Here is a 19,041-nt window from a genome sequence, read left to right as displayed (position 1 = left end):
CTGAGTGTATCAAAATCAGATTAAAGTATAATGGGGAAATATTGAACAAAATAAATAAAAAAATAATAGAATGTCAATAATGTTAATATGTGGTTTTCTCTTTTTCCAAAAAATATTATTTATTTGACATTCTTTTCTTTTTAAATTTCAAGTTCCAAATTTTCTTTCTCCCCCACCCAATGAAAAGGCAAGCAAAGTGATATCAATTATACATGTGAAATCATGAAAAACCAAGTTCCACATTAACCACATAGCAAAAGAAAAAAAAGAAAGTGAGAAAGTCATACTTCAATTTGCATTCTGAGTTCATCATTTCTCATTCTGAAGGTGCATAGCATTTTTTCATCATTAGTCATTTGGAATTGTCTTGGATCACTGTACGGATCAAGTCTTTCACAGCTGATCATCATTACAACCTTGCTGTTGCTGTGCACAGTGATATTCTGGTTTGTTTCGCTTCACTTTACAAAAGTTCACATAGATCTTCCTATGTTGTTGTTGCTGTTGTTTTCCTGAAACAACCTTCCCTCATCATTTCTTATACACCATAGTATGTCATCACAATCATACGCCACATCTTGTCCAGCCATTTTCCAATTTATGAACATTCCCTCAATTTCCAATTCTTTGCCACCACAAAAAGAGTTTTTATAAATATTTTTGTTCATATAGGTTCTTTTTTCTTTTTTTTTTTTTGATCTCTTTGAAGTACAGGACCTCTTACTGGTATTGCTCAGCCAGAAAGTTTGCATAATTTTGTAGCCCTTTGGGCATAGTTCCAAATTGCACTTCAGAATGGTTGTATCAGTTCACAGCTCCAACAACGTATTAGTGTACCTATTTTCCCTCAATCCCTCAACCATTTGTCATTTTTGATAAGTATGAGGTGGTACCTCCAGAGTTGTTTTAATTTGTATTTCTCTAATCAATAATGATTTAGAGCATTTTTCATATGACTATAGATAACTTTTATTTCTTCTTCGGAAAACTGCCTGTTCATATTCTTTGATCATTTATCAATTGGAAATGGCTCTTATTTTTATAAGTTTGACTCCATTCTTTACATATTTGAGAAATGGGGATTTTTGTCAAAGAAACTTGCTGTAAAATTTTTGATATTACTTCATTGTCTATGGTACTTTTAGCAAAATATAGTTTCTCTGATCATGTCAGGTCTATTTTTGCTTCTGCTTTCATTGAGATCATAATTGCTACTCCTGCTGTTTTTTTTTCAGCTAAAGCATAATACAGGGTGTCCCTAAAGTCTGAACACATAGGAAATCTCATTAACATCTCATTAACCGTTTCACCAAAGACTCTGTGTTATACAGTGACTTCTTTTTCTGGAGCATGCTAAAGGAGAAGGTGCACTCAATGAAAATCACAGATGCAACACACTTGATTGAATGCATAAATGCATGAAGAGCAAATGTGCTAAAATTGACAGCAATGTGGAGTTACTGCATCGAGTTCAAGTGAATCTCGAAAAGCGCGTCAACCTTTGCATCACAAATGACGGAAATCATATTGAAGATGTTGTTTGTTAATATTCCAATTAAATAAAATGTTGTTGAAAATTTCATTCATTTCATTTCTTGAAAAATATGCATTTTTGCCTGTGTCCAGACTTTAGGAACACCCTGTAGAGTCTATTCCAGCTATTTATTTTAACTCTATGTGTGTCTTCCTTTTTTTTCAAGTGTTTCCTGTAAACAACATATTGTTAGATTCTGGTTTCTAATCCATTCTGCAATCTGTTTCCATTTTATGGGTGAACTCATCCCATTCACATTCACAGTTATGTTTACTAACTTTGTATTTCCCTCCATCCTATTTTCTTATGTTTTCTTTTCTCTCTCTCTCTCTTTTTATCCCATCCCTCCTTAAAAGTCTGTTTTGTTTCTGATCATTTCCTCCCTTAATATGCCCTCCCTTTTGTCATCCTCTCTGATATCTCTTATCCCTTTTCCCTTCTATTTCCCTATAGTCATATAGATTTCTATGCCCAACTGAGTGTATATATGTATATATTTTTTCCCCTTTGAACCAATCCTGATGAAAGTGAGATTCAAGTATTGCCCACCCCCATTTTCCCCTCCACTGTAATAGCTCTTGCTTGCATGCTTCTTTTATGTGATAAAAATTTGCACATTTTTACTTCTTCCTTCCTCCTTCTTCTAGTGCACTTCATTTCTTACTCTATCATTTTTCATTTTTTTTAGATCATTCCAACATACTGAACTCACATTCGTATCCTCTATGTAGACTTCTTCTAACTGCCCTAATAATGACAGATTTCTTAGGAGTTACATGTATCATCTTCCCATACAGGAATGTAAACAATTTAAATATATTAAGTCCCTTATGATTTCATGTTTATCTTTTTATGCTTGAATCTTGTGTTCAAATGTCATATTTTCTATTCTACTCTGGTCTGTTCATCAGCAGTGCTTCAAAGTCCTTTATTTCATTAAATATCCATTTTTTCCCCTGAAGGCTTATACTCAGTTTTTCTGGCTAGGTTATTCTTGGTTGTAATCCTAGATCCTTTGCCTTCTGGAATATCATACTCCAAGCCTTTGCTCCTTTAGCATGGAAACTTCTAAATCTTATGTGATCCTGACTGTGGCTCCGTGGTATTTGAATTGTTTCTTTCTGGCTACTTGCAATATTTTCTCCTTTACCTAAGAGGTCTGGAATTTGGCTATAATATTCCTGAGAGTTTGCATTTGGGGATCTCTTTTAACAGGTGATTGGTGGAGACTTTCAATTTCTATTTTACCCTCTGGATCTAAGATATCATAGCAATTTTCCTTTCTAATTTCTTGAAATATGATATCTAGGCTCATTCTTTGATCATGGCTTTCAGGCAATCCAATAATTCTTAAATTATCTCTCCTCAATTTATTTTTCCAGGTCAGTTGTTTTTTCAATGAGATTTCATGTTTTCTTCAATTTTTTTTCATTCTTTTGACTTTGTTTCTTAATATCTCCTGGAACCATTAGCTTTCATTAGCCCAATTCTAATTTTTAAGGAATTATTTTCTTTAATGAGCTTTTTTTAAACCTCTTTTTTCCATTTGGACAATTCCACTTTTTAGGAGTTCTTTTCTTCAGTGAATTTTTGTGCCTCTTACCAAGCTGTTAATTCTCTTTTCATTATTTTCTGGCATCACTAATTTTTTTCCCCATTTTTTTCCTCTACCACTTTTATCTCTTTTCTTTTTCTTACCTCTCTTGGCCCTAGAACTGTGACCACCAGGTCCCCTATTCTCTTGTAGCTACAAGTGCTGGTGCTCCTTTCCACCCTTTAATGGCATCCTAGAACTGCTTATTGGTAATGGAGCTGCCAGTCAGTACCAGCTGCACCCAATGCTATCAAAGGGTTCTTTGTAATCTATTTCTGACCAGCTGTCCAGTCCCTTTGCCATGTCTGGGCTGAGAGCTCCAAAAGCTCCCGCTTCTGCGCTGCTGTTGCAGCCACTTCCAAGGCCTGTGCTGGTGCTACTGCCACTATGCTCTGGACAGTCTTCTAAGTTATAGTAGGATGGAAAAATGACTCTCTCTCACCTTTTGTTGGCTCTGCTGCTCCAAAATTTGATTTTCAGTATGTTATTTTGAAGTTGTTTAGAAGAGTATGTTGAGAGATTTCAGCTGGGTTGCTGACTGTACTCTGCCATCTTGGCTCCATCCCTTATATGTGGTTTTTCTAAGTAAATATATTACTGGAAGGGATTCTTCTGTACTGTTTAGCAGTCCTGTTTCTATTTGAGTTTGACACCTTTGGTGTAAAGGATACAGCAATTGGAATCAGACTAAAGAAAACAGAGCTTCAAATTCTGCCTCATAGACTTAGCTGTTTGACCCTGGGCAAGTCACAATCTCTCTGCCTCTTAGTTTTCTCGTACATGCAGCACATTAGGCAGCTAGTTGGTTCAGTAAACAGAGCACTGAGCCTGGAGTCAAGAAAACCTGAATTAATATCCAGCCTCAGACACTTACTAGCTCTATGACCTTGAGCAAAGTTACTTAACCTCCGTCTGCCTCCTTTTCCTCGGTTGTAAAATGGGGATAATAATAGCGCTGACCCTGTTGTTGTGAGGAGAAAACGAAATAATATTTTAAAGCCCTGCAAGAGATGATCTCTCAGAAGGTGAAGCCTACCCAAAGGGTTAATGATTTCTCGTGTCCCCTGTTCTATTAAAATGTACTCCTTATACAAAACAATACCTGCAGCGAGCTAACTTTGGGAAAACATGTTTTTCAGTATACCTTGCATTGTATTCGACCCTCCCCCAGTCACTGGGACCCTGTCTTTGAGCACAGAAAAGAAACAAATTATCAAAGATTCCCCACCCCTCTCTGAGGTTTTCTTCCTACCACCCTGTGCACCTTATTCCCTAATATGGTAAACAAACAGCAAAAGCCCCTGTTGCTGGGTAGATTTTCGTGAGATAGGTTGCACATCCTGAAGCCCAGCCAATGGGATGAAGGAGGAGGGGGTTAGGGTAGGAGGGGGAGGTCTCATGTTAGGAATAAAAGGCTGAAGGGGCTACTCCCACCTTGTACACCCTGCCCTGCCCTGCTCTGAGCCTTGAGGGCTTGTTCCATTTTCTGCAAGCAAAAACTGCTTTCTGCTTTCAAGGTATCCAAGTCTTTGTCTTGATTGGTTTGAGTAGTGGTCTTTATCCCACACAGCCCTTAGTATAATGTCTGGCACATAGTAGGCACTATATAAAGGCCAGCTCATACAAGTGAAATGGGAGGGTTGGATTTTAAAACCTCTAAGGTTGATCCAAGCTATAAAATCTATGCTCCTATGATTTTTTTTTTAATTTACGAGCTCTCAGTAAGGGTTGGAACAAATGGTCATTCCCTCCCTTTATACTTTCAGAGTCTTGTCTATCCTGTCACCACAGCATTAACAACTTTACTGTCTATAACAACAACGACAAAAAAAAAACCCAACCAGAAAAACAAAAACAAAAAACATGGTCCTTGTCTAGCCCCACTCTCATCTGGGAAATAAGATAAAAAATTTAAATCAATTCAGTAAACATTTGTTAAAACCTTACACACCAGGTGCTTTGCTAGGACCTGGGGATAGAAAGATAATAATGCAATATTTCCTTCCCTCAAGGATCTTATATTTCTCTGTGGGATACATCATGTGTTACCCACATATATGCATCATATAAGTGAGTACTAGGCAATTGCATGAGGAAGAAAGCAACAAGGTGTCAGGTAGGTGGTGGCACCTGAGCTGAGTGTCAAAGGAGTTTTGGTGTTTAAGAGAAGGAGGTGATGAGATAGTGCATTTCAGGCTTGGGGGACAGATAGTTTGTGCTAAGGCACAGTGTTGGGAGATGGTTTTTTGAGTGTGGGAAAGAGTAAGCAGCTGATTTTGGAGAGAATGTGGAGTGTGTCAAGGAGATTACTATTGAATTCTGGAAAGGAGCTTGGTTGTACATGGTTTCAGACACTGAATAGAGGACTTTGTATTTTGTCCTGGAGGATAATATGAAGCCACTGAAAATTACTGAGTAGGGCAGAGGTATGGTCAGACATATGCTTTAGGAAGATTATTTTGGCAATTGTGTGTTGGATGAATTAGAGAGGAGAAAAATTGGAAACAAGAAAGCCATTTAGGATTCTAGATGAGAAGAGAGGTAGGGAGGGCCCAATGTAGGGTGGTAGCTGTATGAGTGGAGTGAAATGGCTAGTTGCGTGAGATGCTGTGGAGGTAGAACTGACAAGACCAAGCAACTGATTGGACACAGGGGTATGATAAAGAGGGAAGGAACTCTGAAGGGGTGAAAATTTAGAACAAAATCTAGAGGAAACAAAATCAAGAACTTTTTCTCCTCGGGGCGAATGAGTGTAGAACACCACAGAAAATATCCAGTGAACATTTTTGGACACCCTTCTGAACTTGCTTTCAGCTATGGCAGATAGGTGTCTCCCTTTCCAGAGCTCACACATCATTCACTGACACTTTTTTTTCATACAGAGAAGGCACTCAAACCGAATGACCCAGGGCCAAACTGAATGACTGTACTAATTTAGTGATGTTAGAAAATCCCACAAGTTCATCCTTAACATATATTTGAATTCCTTTTTCATTGTGTCAATTCATTTAATAGCAAGGTTCTGACAATTAATGGAAACATATAACCTGCTTCTTCCTGCTTTCATCACTCTATATTTGTTTATCTTTAAGTGACTTGTCTAAAGTCACTGAGCTAGTAAGTGTCTGAGGCTAGATTTGAACTCAGGTCTTCCTGACTCCAGACCCAGCGCTCTATCTACTGTACCACCTAGCTGTCTGAAGCTGAGATGCAACAAAGTATGGATCAATTCTCTGCTGTTTGTCCTAATTTTGGCCTAACAATTAATACCAAGAAAACGTAGGTGCTCCATTGGCCACCACCACACCATCAATATGTGGAACCATCAGTTACAGCAAGTGGAGAAGTTTCGAATGCTGTGGATAAGATCACTTACCTTGGTCGTGTGCTTTCCAGGGATGTACACATTGATAATGAGGTTGACACACGCATTGCCAGAGCTAACTCAGTGTTTTGGGAGGTTCCAAAGGGAAGTATGGAAGAGAAGAGGTATTAGACTGACGACCAAAATGAAGGTCTACAGAGCCATTGTGCTGACCTCATTGTTGTATGCCTGTGAAATCTGGATAGTATGCCAGGAAACTGCATCGCTTCCATTTGAATTGTCTTAGGAAGATTCTGAAGATCACCTGGCAGGATAAGTACCAGACACTGAGGTCCTTGCTTGAACTAAACTGCCAAGCATTCGAGCTCTGCTTCGGAGAGTGCATCTCTGATGGGCTAGGCACGTTGTTCGAATGCAGAATATTCACTTGGCAAAAAGACAATTTTATGGAGAATTCACACAGGGATCAAGCGTTCACATTGGTGGTCAGTAGAAGCAATCCAAGGACACTCTCAAGGTCTTCTCTTAAGAATGTTGAAATTAATTGTGTGACATGGAAGGCACTGGCACAGGACCGCTCAGCACAGGGTGCCCACATCAGAGAAATGCTGTCCTCTATGAGCAAAGAAGAATAAAAACAGCTCAAAGGAAGCACAGGGTGGGCAAATTTGGAGAATCCACCCCAAATGCTCACACAGACTATTTGTGGCCAACCTGTAGTAAAGCATTCCAAGCTCCTATTGGTCTAATCAGCCACAGTAGGACACAGTGAAATTTGGTTCTAGCATAATGATGTCATTTTTGTCCTCTTTGAGAATGAAGGACAATAATTATTTATTTACCTTTGTACATGCTGTTTTCACTCAGTAAAATGTAAGCTTCTTAAAGGAAAGGACTGTTTTCATTTTTATCTGTGTATTCCCAGCACCCATCACAGTACCTGACACACCATGTGAACACAGACCACTATGTGAACACTTGCCCCATGTGAGTTCTCCATAAAATAGTCTTTTTGGCAAGCATACACTTTGCAATCGAACAATGTGGCCAGACCATTGAGTTGTGTTCTCTGAAGCAGAGTTCTCTGAATGCTTGGAAGTTTAATTCGAATAAGGACCTCAGTGTCTGGCATCTGTTCACTTGAGATTCCCTTCAGATTAGGGATGAGCAGTTTGAACTGATTCTTGGTTTATGGTTTAGTTCAAGGCCCTAGAAGAAAATAGGGCTCACTTTCTCAAAGGCCTTCAGGCATACTTCCATACCAAGGGACTTAAACTGGCAGATTAGAAAGAAAATGACCAATCTTTTCTCTGTAGAATGTGGTTCTTGCTAAACTCTAGAAAATGCTCCTCCAAAGGCTGGCTAAGTGACCCAGGGCAAAGGGCAATTTACATTCTCAAAAGCAAGATTAGGGAAGAGAGAGCTTTCTGGGTGGGGCCTGTGGGAGCATCCTTTCACTGGGGATGTGTTAATGTGATTTTAGGAAAACTGGCACTTTAGAATCTGTCTGCATTTTTTGGGAAAGTAGCACACAGACATACACACTCTTTTGTTTGTGCTTTTGAAATAGAGACCATCTGAAACCTGCTGCTATTCTTGTTCAGAATGACAAATCTCAGGGAAATATTTGGCATTTGAGTCTTTTTGGCTCAGGGCCTTGGAGGTGCTGGGTGATTTTCACTCATGCATCTCAAGACGTGGCTGATGGAGACACAGCACAGCTTAGAGGCTGAAGTGTCCTGACAGGAATCAGGGGATTGCTCCTTTTGTCTGATTAAGCACAGAGGTTTCTTCAGGTCAAGAATGAAAACAAATTACCTCATTTGCCTCGTATTTATGGGGGAAGGGGCAGGATGACATAAGGAAAACAGCTTGAGCACAAGATTGGGTATCAGGTCCCAGATTTATGTCTGCCATACTGGTCTGGTGACCTGGAATAAGGCATCGAAACCCTTTGAGCCTCGGTTTCTTCATTTGTAAAGTTATACCTATCCTGACTTTCTCATGAAGTTATTGTGACATCAGTTCATATTATGGGAGTATGATTACGTGTTGATATCTTCTCCCTTTCTAGACTGTACTGTTGTTTGTCCTTCGTTCCAGAAGAAGACCATGACATCAGGGTGGTGATGCCATGACATGCAAGTGAAATGGATTTAGGTGAGTGAGAGCTGTGCAAAGTTACCAGCCTCACTTTCTCCTCCGGAGCCATCCGGGTCCAGTGGCCAGATACATATCAGGACCCCTAGAGATGTCCCCAAATGCAATGGAAGACTTTGGCCTTTTAAAGCTAAGGTCTTTAGCAGGTCTCAGTTTGACTGAGGCAACACCCATTCAGTCTAGACTGTAGGTAAGCTCTATGAAGGTAGGGCCCAAGTGTTAGCTAAGCTTTACGTCTCCCCCAGGAACTAATAGTGTACTTAGCACATTGAAATGGCTTAATAGTAATAATAAAGACAGCTAGGTGGCTTACTGTATAGAGTACTGGGCCTGAAGTCAGAAGGACCTGAGTTCAAATTTGGTCTCAGATAATAACTAGCTGTGTGACCCTGGGCAAGTCACTCAACCGTGTTTGTCTCCATTCCTCATCTATAACATGAGCTGGAGAAGGAAATGGCAAACCACTCCAGTATCTTTGCCAAGAAAACCCAAAATGGGGTCACAAGGAGTCAGACACTACTGAAAATGACTGGACAACAAAAACAACAAAAGTTAGTTGACTATAAGGAGCAAAATAATGGATATGAAAGTGGATTGTAAATGGTTTCAGGACTGTAAATGTAATGGTTATTATTATCATCCGTATTAGTGATATTGGTGTGAGTGGCAGTGGAAAGAGAGTCATCTTCAGAGTGAGGAAGATGTGGGGTCATGTCCTGCCTCCAACATATACTAGCTATGTGAACCTGGGCAAGTCACTTAACTTCTTAGTACCCCTAGGCAATTTTATAAGACCAGTGATGTGAAACTCAAATAGAAACAGAAGCCACTGAACCCTACATAAGAATCCCTAGAGAGCACATAATGAAGTTTTTAACATGTGACATTATCTATGTTTTTATATTTTTATTTATTTTGTTAAATATTTCCCAATTGCATTTTAATCTGGTTTGGACCCAGACTCCAGAGGCCCACAGGCTGAATGTTTGACATCTCTTATAAAAGGTATAGAAAAGTTGCCATCAGCCTTAGTGGAAGGAGTCCTCCTCACTAGGAGTCCTGTGCCTGATGAAATGACAAGTCAAGACCAAAAAATAGCCATAGTTATAACTATCTACAGATATATATATATATATATATATATATGTGCATTTATCAAATACACATGCATTTATCAAATGTATATACATATGTTATATGGATACATATCCTCAATATGTGTATCCAAATATGAGTACATGTATGTACATACACATGTACACATATATGTATTGTACACATGTTGATATGTTTTATATACATGCATTATTGCTATATCCCATGCATGAGTTTTCTAGATAACTGAAACTTTCGTATACATTTTGGAGGGAAAAAAATTCCCACTTAGTTGTACCTTAAATGTTGAATCAGCATTAACTGGGCTTTGAATGAAGATGAAAGGAAATAAGTAGTATGTATGATTGAAATGCTGCAGGGTCTGGTAACAGCTACTTTAGGGTCTCAGAAGCCTTTGCCATTTTCCTAGAGTTTAAATTGGGTTACAGATGTTGATGGAAAGCTGATTTTCAAATCAGTGAGTGGCTGGCTTCTGTAATCATAGATGGTCAAAGCCAGAAGGGGCCTTAGACACCACATAGTCTAACTCCCTCTTTTTTACTGAGGAAGAAACTGAGTCAATGACAGAAGAAGTGAGTTACTCAAGGTTACTCAGATTAGTGAATAATCTCACAGAATTGGAAATTGAATCTCTGGGCTCCTGGCTTTTAGTCCAAGGCTCTTTCCTTCCTTTCACTCTGATCCGAAACCCCAGCAAAAACACAGGATTCCATTCCAGGAACCAATGAAATATCCAAGTCAGAGAACTTTTCTAGGAGCTTCCCAGATGTTCATTTTGAAAAGTGAATTATCTTTAATTAAAGTGGCAATCTGCCCCCAGTGAGCTCCCCATCCCATGTACCCATCACATTCTGTGTTCCCTGTTCTCATCACCCTGCCTTCCAATTCTCTATTTTTAATTTCAGGCCCATCAAAGTGCTGGCTTACTAAGTCAATTTTAATGGAAAGTTATCCAACATGAATAATGATGAGAAGTAAAATTGTTCCTTAGCTATTGAATAAGCTGGAGACAGTGGGGTTAAAAGTTGGGGTCTTGGTGGCTGGTGATTTATATTAAAATGTAATTGTAATTGTGCTCTGAAGGAAGGTATATGTTTTGCTTTAACATCATCATGTATGCAAAAGATTTTTCTTTTTCTTTTTTCATTCATTAGTATTGTTATTCCTACCTTGAAATGTTTTTGCATTAGCAAGTTAAACTTTTAATAAACACACACTCACACATCTCATGTTGCCACCTATGTACTGTGTGCTAGTGAGAATAAAACTAGGCCAATACTATCACTTGGGATGAGGCCCCTCTACATTTGCAAGGCATTTTTATTCCAGTGTGCTCAGTACTTAAGCATTTGAATAATTATCATCATCGCTATCACCACCACCATCTTCAGTGATGACATTCATATATCAGTTTAAGTTTGCAATGGCCTTTATGTATATTATCTCATTTGATCCTCATAAAATCCATATGAGGAAGGTGCTATAACTATAACCCTCATTTTACGTGGGAAGAAACTGAGGCTCAGAAAAGTTAAGGAACTTTCTCATGATCATGCATCCAATACATTCCGGAGGCAGGATTCAAAATAACTAATCAATCAATAAATATTTTGTAAGCTCTTACTATGTGCCAAGCAGTTCTAAGTGCTGGAATAGGCAAAAGATAATGTTTGCTCACAAGGAGCTTGCAATCTAACGGAGAAGACAACACACAATGAATATATACAAAGCAAGCTAAATACAGGATAAATAGGAAATAATTAATGGAGGACACCAGAACTGAGAAGGGATGGAAAAGGCTTCCTAGAGAATGTAGAATTTTAGTTAGAACTTAAAAGAAGCCAGGGAAACCAGTTGCCAGAGATGAGGAACGAGAACATTCCAGGCAAGAGGAATAACCAGAGAAAATGCTTGGAGCTAAGAAATGGAGTAGCTTGTTCATATAAAAGCCAATTGGCCAGTGTCACTGTATCAAAGAGTATGTGGCAGAGAACAAGGTGTAAGAAGACTGGAAAGGTAGGAGGAGACTAGATTATGAAGGACTTTGAACAACAAATAGAGATATTTCATCCTGGGAATTATAGGGAGCCACTGGAGTTTATTGAGAAGAGTCATAACATGGTTGGACATGTGCTGTAGGAAAATTATTTTAGTGGCTGAATGAATAGATTAGATAGAATGGATAGATTGAAGTGAGGATAGACTTGATGCAGGACATCCCACCAGCAGGATGTTGTAGTAGTCCAGGTATGAGGAAATGAGGGCCTGTACCAAAATGATGAAAATGTCAGAAAAGAGAAAGGGTTATATTTGAGAGCTGTTACAAAGATGAAATCAATAGGCCTTGGCAACAGATTGGATATGTGGGGGGCAAGAGTGAAAGACAGTGAGGAGTCAAGAATTATAACTTAGAGTGTTCCACTCCAAGTGGAGAATAGAGTTGACCTCTACAATAATAGGGAAGATGCGGGGTGGTGGGGGGTACGTTTTAAGGAGAAGGAGAATGACTTTAATTTTGGATATGTTGAATTTAAGATGTATAGTGGCATCCAGTTTGAGATGTCTGAAAGGCAACTGCAGAGAAAAGATTGGAGGTTATGTTGGTAAGCAAAATGGGCTCTTAGCACTCACTTCAACTAAGTGCCCTTGGAGAGTTTGGCCTTTGTTTCCTTGATTAGATTTGGGTGTGCTTGGTGCCTTCTTGCCTCAGGGGAGGGCTTAGTTTAGACATGAGTTTGAGTGATATGTCTGGGACAGCAGAGGCTTTTAGACCATGTGGATTTAAGTCGCCTCTTTGTGACCATTCTAGGTCACATGGGTGAGTCGCATGTGTGACTCACCCCTGACCCTGAAAAAGATGTAAAACCAGGGGTTGGCTTTCTCTTCTTCGGAGATCTTTCCCACAGCAGTGGTGGCGCATGTGACTCTGGGCCATTCCCGGGCTGAACCTAAATGTTGGTAACTATGAATTGTATTGGGTCTGTCTGTTTGTAATTTGTTTAAGGGCTCTCACTTGTGGTGGTGCTGAGGTGGAGACTCTGGGCAGCTGTAGCTAAGGAGCCCTCCAGCCCATAAACCTGGATGCTGAGACTTTGTTGAACTCTGGTAACTATGTATTGGGATTTGAATCAGACAAGGTCTGTCTGTCGATGTTTGTAATTTGTTTGTATTTTGTTCTGAAGTTCAGGGTGCTGCCTTTTTCCCCTGAACTAAGTGAATGATATTTGTATGCTCAATTAAAGTAAGCTTGTCAAACCCCTTAACGTAGCTTTCCTTAGTTAAGCAGATCAAAAGAACCTGTGCTTTTGCAGCGTGCTGGTAGCGTTCTTGTTGTTGGACTTTCACCCCTACAACAGCTGCTAGCCGGGTTGTTGAAACAGAGGTCAACAGAGAAGTTGGGGCAGAATAAGAAGATCTGAGAATCATCAGCATAGAGATGATGACTAAATCCATGGGAGCTGATGAGATCACCAAGTGAAGTAGTATACAGGAGGAAGAGAAGAGGGTATAGATAGGACACAACACTGTGGGACGACCAGTGATTGGAGTGAGTATGTGATCCAGGTGAGGACACAGGAAAAGAGACTGAGGAGAGATCTGATAGGTAAGAAGAGAACCAGGAAGGTGTGTGTCCTAAAGCATAGAGAGGAGAGTAGCAAGGAGAAGAGATTGATCACCAGTGTCAAAAGTCACAGAGGGGACAAGAAGAATGACAACTGAGAAAAGACCATTGGATTTGACAATTAAGGAACTGACGACTTTGTTAAGTTAACTTTTTTAAAGTTAACTTTGTTAACACATTATTGATAACTTTGGGGAGAGTAGTTTTGGTGCAATGACGAGGTCAGAAGACGGATTAACCCCTTACAGGGGATAAGAAGAGCATGAGAGAAGAGAAAGTAGAGGCACCTATTACAGATGACCTTTTGAGAGTTAGCCACTAAGGGGAGAAGAGATATAGGGCAATAATTAGGGGGCTGGAAGGAATACATGAGGGTTTTTTGAGGATAGGGAAGGCATATGTATATTTGTAGACAGTAAAGAAAGAGCCAGTAAATAGGGAGAAAGAAGATAAGATAAGATAGAAGATAAGAGATGGAATGGGGATGCTAGAAAGAGCAGACTGTTGGAGGAGACAGGTTGGAATGGGTTCTCTTGTGCAAGTAGAGAAGTTAGCCTTGGTAAAGAGTAAGGTCATCTCTTCCTATGAGTCAGGATTGGAAGAAATCTGAGTGACAGTGTATGAGAAGCAGGGAAGAAGAGGGAACTTCTTAAGAGAACACAAGCCTTTCCATCTCTAAATTCAATCTTCTTTGTACCATACCACCTCTCCTTTCTCTATCAGTGTCAAGGCACCCTTTATGGAAGTATACCACAAGTCCTATATGCCTATTCAACTTGTGTGCTTATTGTCCACATCATTACACAAATCCTCCATAGAGGAACCCCAGGAATAAGAATATCACCCACTATTTGAAGACCCCAGGCACTGCCCAGGCCTGCCAGGTTACAGGCATTTACTAAGTGCCTGTCATGTTCAAGACATTGTGATAAGTGTTGAAGATACAGTCTTAGCCCTCAAGAAGCTCCTGTTCTAATGGAGGAAAATAACACAAAAAGGAAGCTGAAAAGTAGTGGGGCAAGGAGGGTACCCAAATGAAATCTGGTGAGTCAGAAGCAGAGCTGGGAGGAGAATGAAGGATGGTTGGCCTAGAACCCTCCCCAAATTGGAGGACCCAGGAGGAACTCACCAATGGGAAAAGGAGACTAAGGGGTGGAGATGTTCCAGGGTGAGAAGACCATGGGTTCTGAGGAAGGTTCCAGGATGAGAAGGCAAGAAGTGCCAAAGCCTCTAATGACCTGAACAGGGCCTGTTCTTAACATGAAACAGGAGCCATGGGGATCTTAGGAGAGTGCCATAAGTACATATGCAGTTACTGTGAGAGAGGCTAACAAAAAAGGATATTAGTAAATACACACACACATACACACACACACACACACACACACACACACACACACACACACACACACACACACACACACACACATCTGCCCAGAATGGTGGCTTCCAGGGTGAAGGAAACTGGGGCAAGTATTAAATCTGCCTCTGCAGACTGACTCTAGAAGGTTTTTTTTCTAGTCTTTCTTTCCCCATCATCTTTCTTTTATTGAGAGACTCAATGTTTAAATATATATAGCAGAGAATAGCAAGGACCACTATAACGTCTAAAAAAATGGGGGAAGGGGTTATCAAAGAGAATGATGAGAAGTGATATCAAAATTTTTTTCTCTCCCATAAGTAGACAGGTAGACAAGAAGACAGTCAGACCCAGAATGTCTCTTTTAGAAGGCAGACCAAGCCATTAAAGGAAGAGGTGAAGGGAAAGTTGACTACTTTGCCTATTCTTATTCAGTTTTCTGAGCTCTGAGAGCTATCTTTCTTTTCTTTTTTTTGGGGGGGTGGTGTCGAGAGGACCTGACTTTTAATGCCACAGCTCAAGGTCCCTAGCAAAGCAGTGGGAGAGACCACAGAGGCCATGCAGAGATGGGAGGTGCAGAAGAGACAGACATACAACCACTCCATAGCACCACTGCCCTGCCCATCCCCCAGGTTTGAGGCTAGGCACCCTGCCCTGGGACTCTTGACCAACTCTGCCCCACCTCCAGCCTTCCTATGAAGATGAAGCTAATGGTCTGGAACAAGTTTTTCTTTTCTAAAGCTGGAGGATGCAGAGACAGCATGAAGGTGTCAGGGGGCTCTTTCTCACTGAGAAACAAAACTGGTTTTTAGTTTTCATTTTGAGGTGAGCAGGCAAGAGCAGGCAAGGTTGGCTGTGGTGGTGGGAGAAGCCCACTTCCAAGACAAGTCAACTCTTTGGTCCTCTTGAGCCTGACCTCAGTGCCCTAGGGCCTTGAGTGCAAGGGACTAGGGCTAGGCCCTGTGGGCAGGGACAGGGATCATCAGCAGTCCTTACCTTCAGCCCATAGGAAAGAAAAAGGTAACAGCAGCAGAGAGGGATGGCAGGCAGCAGCAGCAGCTCACATATGTGTCAAGAGAGTGCACAGCTCAAGGGGTGGGGACAAGTTTAGTTTCAAACACAGAGACTCTATTTAGGAATGATTTTGCAACAAGCACTAAAATGGCTTCAGGTGGCCACTCTACTCTTCCCCTTCATGCTCATCCTCATAGGAGTCAATGCCCACCTTCTCACAATCTTTCTCCAGAGTTGCCATGTCCTCCTGAGCCTCAGAGAACTCTCCCTCCTCCATGCCCTCACCTACCAGTGCACGAATGCTGTATTGGCAGTCAAAATGGGCTCTTGGCACTTAATTCAATCAAGTGCTCTTAAAGAGTTTGGCCTTTGTTTCCTTGATTAAATTAGGAGTCCTTGATGGCTTCCTTGCCTCAAGGGAAAACCTAGCTTACATGGGTTTGAGTGACATGTTTGTGACATCAGAGGCTTTTAGACCACGTGGGTTTAAGTTGTATTTTTGTGATGATTTTAGGTCACGTGGGTGAGTTGCATGTGTGACTCACCCTTGACCCTGAAAAAGATATAAAATCAGAGGTTGGCTTTCTCTTTTTCGGAACTCTGGCCCATAGCAGGAGTATTGCGTGACTCTGGGCCAGCCCTTGTTGAGCTCCTGGCTGAACTCAGATGTTGGTAACTATGAACTGTATTTGGTCTGTCTGTTGATGTTTGTAATTTGTTTGTATTTGCTCTGAAGTTCAGGGTGCTGGCTTTTCCCCCTGAACTAAGTGAATGGTATTTGTATGCTGAATTAAAGTAAGCTTGTCAACCCCTTAATGTTGCTTTCCTTAGTAAAGCAGATCAAAAGAACCTGGGCTTGCAGCATTCTGTGAGCTGGTTGTTGTTGGTTTTACACCCGTGATAGCCGGATTGTTGAAACAAATGCCCTCTCGGCATACATCAAGTCAAGCTTGTGGTCCCGGCAAGCCCAGGCTTCTGCAATGGCTGTTGTGTTGCTCAGCACACACACTGCTCTCTGTACCTTGGCCAGACCCCCACCAAGAACCACAGTGAGTGACTGATAGTTAATACCAACCTTGAAGCCAGTAGGGCACCAGTCTACAAACTGGATACTTTGGTATTGATGGCCATGATGGCAGCACTGACATCTTTGGGCACCACATTGCCATGGTACAGGAGACAGCAGGCCATGTATTTGCTATGATGAGGGTTGCACTTCACTATCTGGTTGGCTGGCTCAAAGCAGGCATTGATGATCTTGGATACTGATAGCTGTTTGTGGTAGGCCTTCTCAGCAGAGATGACAGGTGCATAGATTGCCAAGGGGAAATGGATTCAAGGGTAGGGCATCAAGTTGGTCTGGAACTCTGTGAGGTCCACATTAAGGGCACCATCAAAATGAAGAGATGCTGTTATAGAGGAGACAATTTGGCTGATGAGACAGTTAAGGTTGGTGTAGGTGGGACGTTTGATGTCTAGATTTTGGTGACAGATGTCATAGATGGCTTCATTGTCCACCATGAAGACACAATCAGAGTGCTCAAGGGTGGGTAGTCAGGATGGAGTTGTAAGGCTCTACCACAGCTGTAGAAACCCGGGGGGGCTGGATAGATGGAGAGCTCTAGCTTGGACTTCTTGCCATAGTCAACTGAGAGCCATTCCATTAACAGGGAGGTGAAGCCAGATTCTATGCCACTCACAAAGCTATGGAATATGAGAAAGCCTTGCAGTTCTGTACACTGGTCAGACAGTTTGCGGATTCAATCCAGCACTGGGTCAGTGATCTCCTTACCAATGGTGTAGTGGCCAAGAGCACAGTTATTAGCAACCTCGTCCTTACCAGTGATCAGCTGCTCTGGGTGGAAGAGTTGTCTGTAGGGGCCATTTTGGATCTCATCCATCACTGTGGGCTCTAGGTCCAGAAGGACAGCTCAAGGTACATGCTTGCCAGCCCTAGTTTCACAAAGGAGTCATCTCTTCCTTTGATGGTCTTGTCACTGGGCATCTGCCCAGCAGGCTGTACAGTGTTCCAGACTACAGCTCCCAACAGGCATTACCCATCTGGACATGTGCCTGCCCCCACACAGACTGAGATACATTCATGCATGGTGGCTGTCCTGGCCGGAATGTCTCATGTTGAGTCTGCATGATGGAGCTTGGTGAGAACTGCCTGAGAGCTATCTTTCCACTGAACTAGCTGAGGTTGTAGTAGGCACATAGTAGGATATTTTAGCTCAGGAAATACTTTCCTTCATGCAGAATTCTCACCATTTGTCTGGATGAGCCCAGGTACCCTTCTATAATAAAGAACGTAACAGGGGAAATATATGCATTGGAAGTCTCCTTCAAGTTCTTTAAACCAGACTCATCAATGAGTCAAGTCAACAAGGCTTTATTAAATTTCTACTCAGTGTAAGGCACTGTGTTAGGCACAAGGAATAGAAGGAAGGAAGGAAGGAAGGGAGGGAGGAAGGAAAGAAAGAAGAAAGAGTTCAAGGACTTTACATTCTACTGGGGAGCTAACAGGAACTTGTATAAGTATGTATGGGGTATCTCAAATGTCTCATTGCATTTTTAAAAGTTTTGGTAGTTAAACACTGCATCAAGGCTTTTGGAACTCTCCATATTAAAGTATACTATATATACATATACATATACATATATGTATACGTATACATACATACATACATACATATATATATATTTAGTGAGGTGGTAGGAATGGGAGGTGGGTGAGCATTTGTTGCTGGGGGATAAAAAGAGACCTCGTGTAGAATGTTGAACTGACCTTGAGTTGAGCTTTAATGAAAACTGAGGACTTTACCAGGCAAAGGTGAAGGAGTACATCCCAGGAATGGGGGTGAGCTTGTGTGAAATCATGGAGATGGAAGATGAAATATATAGTGTGTGAACAACAGAAAGGAGCCCAGTTTGGCAAGACTATGAAATGTGTAAATGAAAATAAGGGGTGATAAGGCTAGAAAAGCATTCATGAAACAGGGCACTTAAAACATGTGAAAAATAGTTTCTCACCTGGAAAGCGTCCCAGAAGACATTCTGAAAACCTTGGTTTAAATCCTTATTCAGACACTAACTAGTTGTTGTGATCTGGGACAAGTCACTATATATCTTTGAACCTCAGTTCCCTCATTGGTAAAAATGAGGACAATATTCATACTATTTTCCACCATTCAAAATTAAAACTGCACTAGGACTTTTGGGACACCCTGTATAATAGTGCTTCATATTTGCTTTAAAGTTTACAAAACACTTTTCTCAAAAATCTCTGTGAAGCCCACAATGGACATATTATTAT

At 40.9% G+C, this 19,041-nt stretch overlaps 1 pseudogene; it reads right to left on the bottom strand.

The window, feature by feature from the left end:
• Window positions 1-15,891: 15,891 nt before the first annotated feature.
• Window positions 15,892-17,832, bottom strand: LOC118842260 (annotated as a pseudogene).
• Between the last annotated feature and the right edge of the window lie 1,209 nt (window positions 17,833-19,041).

This window comes from Trichosurus vulpecula, chromosome 3 (genome assembly GCF_011100635.1).
Source record: "Trichosurus vulpecula isolate mTriVul1 chromosome 3, mTriVul1.pri, whole genome shotgun sequence".
Taxonomy (NCBI): domain Eukaryota; kingdom Metazoa; phylum Chordata; class Mammalia; order Diprotodontia; family Phalangeridae; genus Trichosurus; species Trichosurus vulpecula.
The sequence above is the reverse complement of the archived record's forward strand: the minus strand, read 5'-3'. Positions and strand labels throughout refer to the sequence as shown.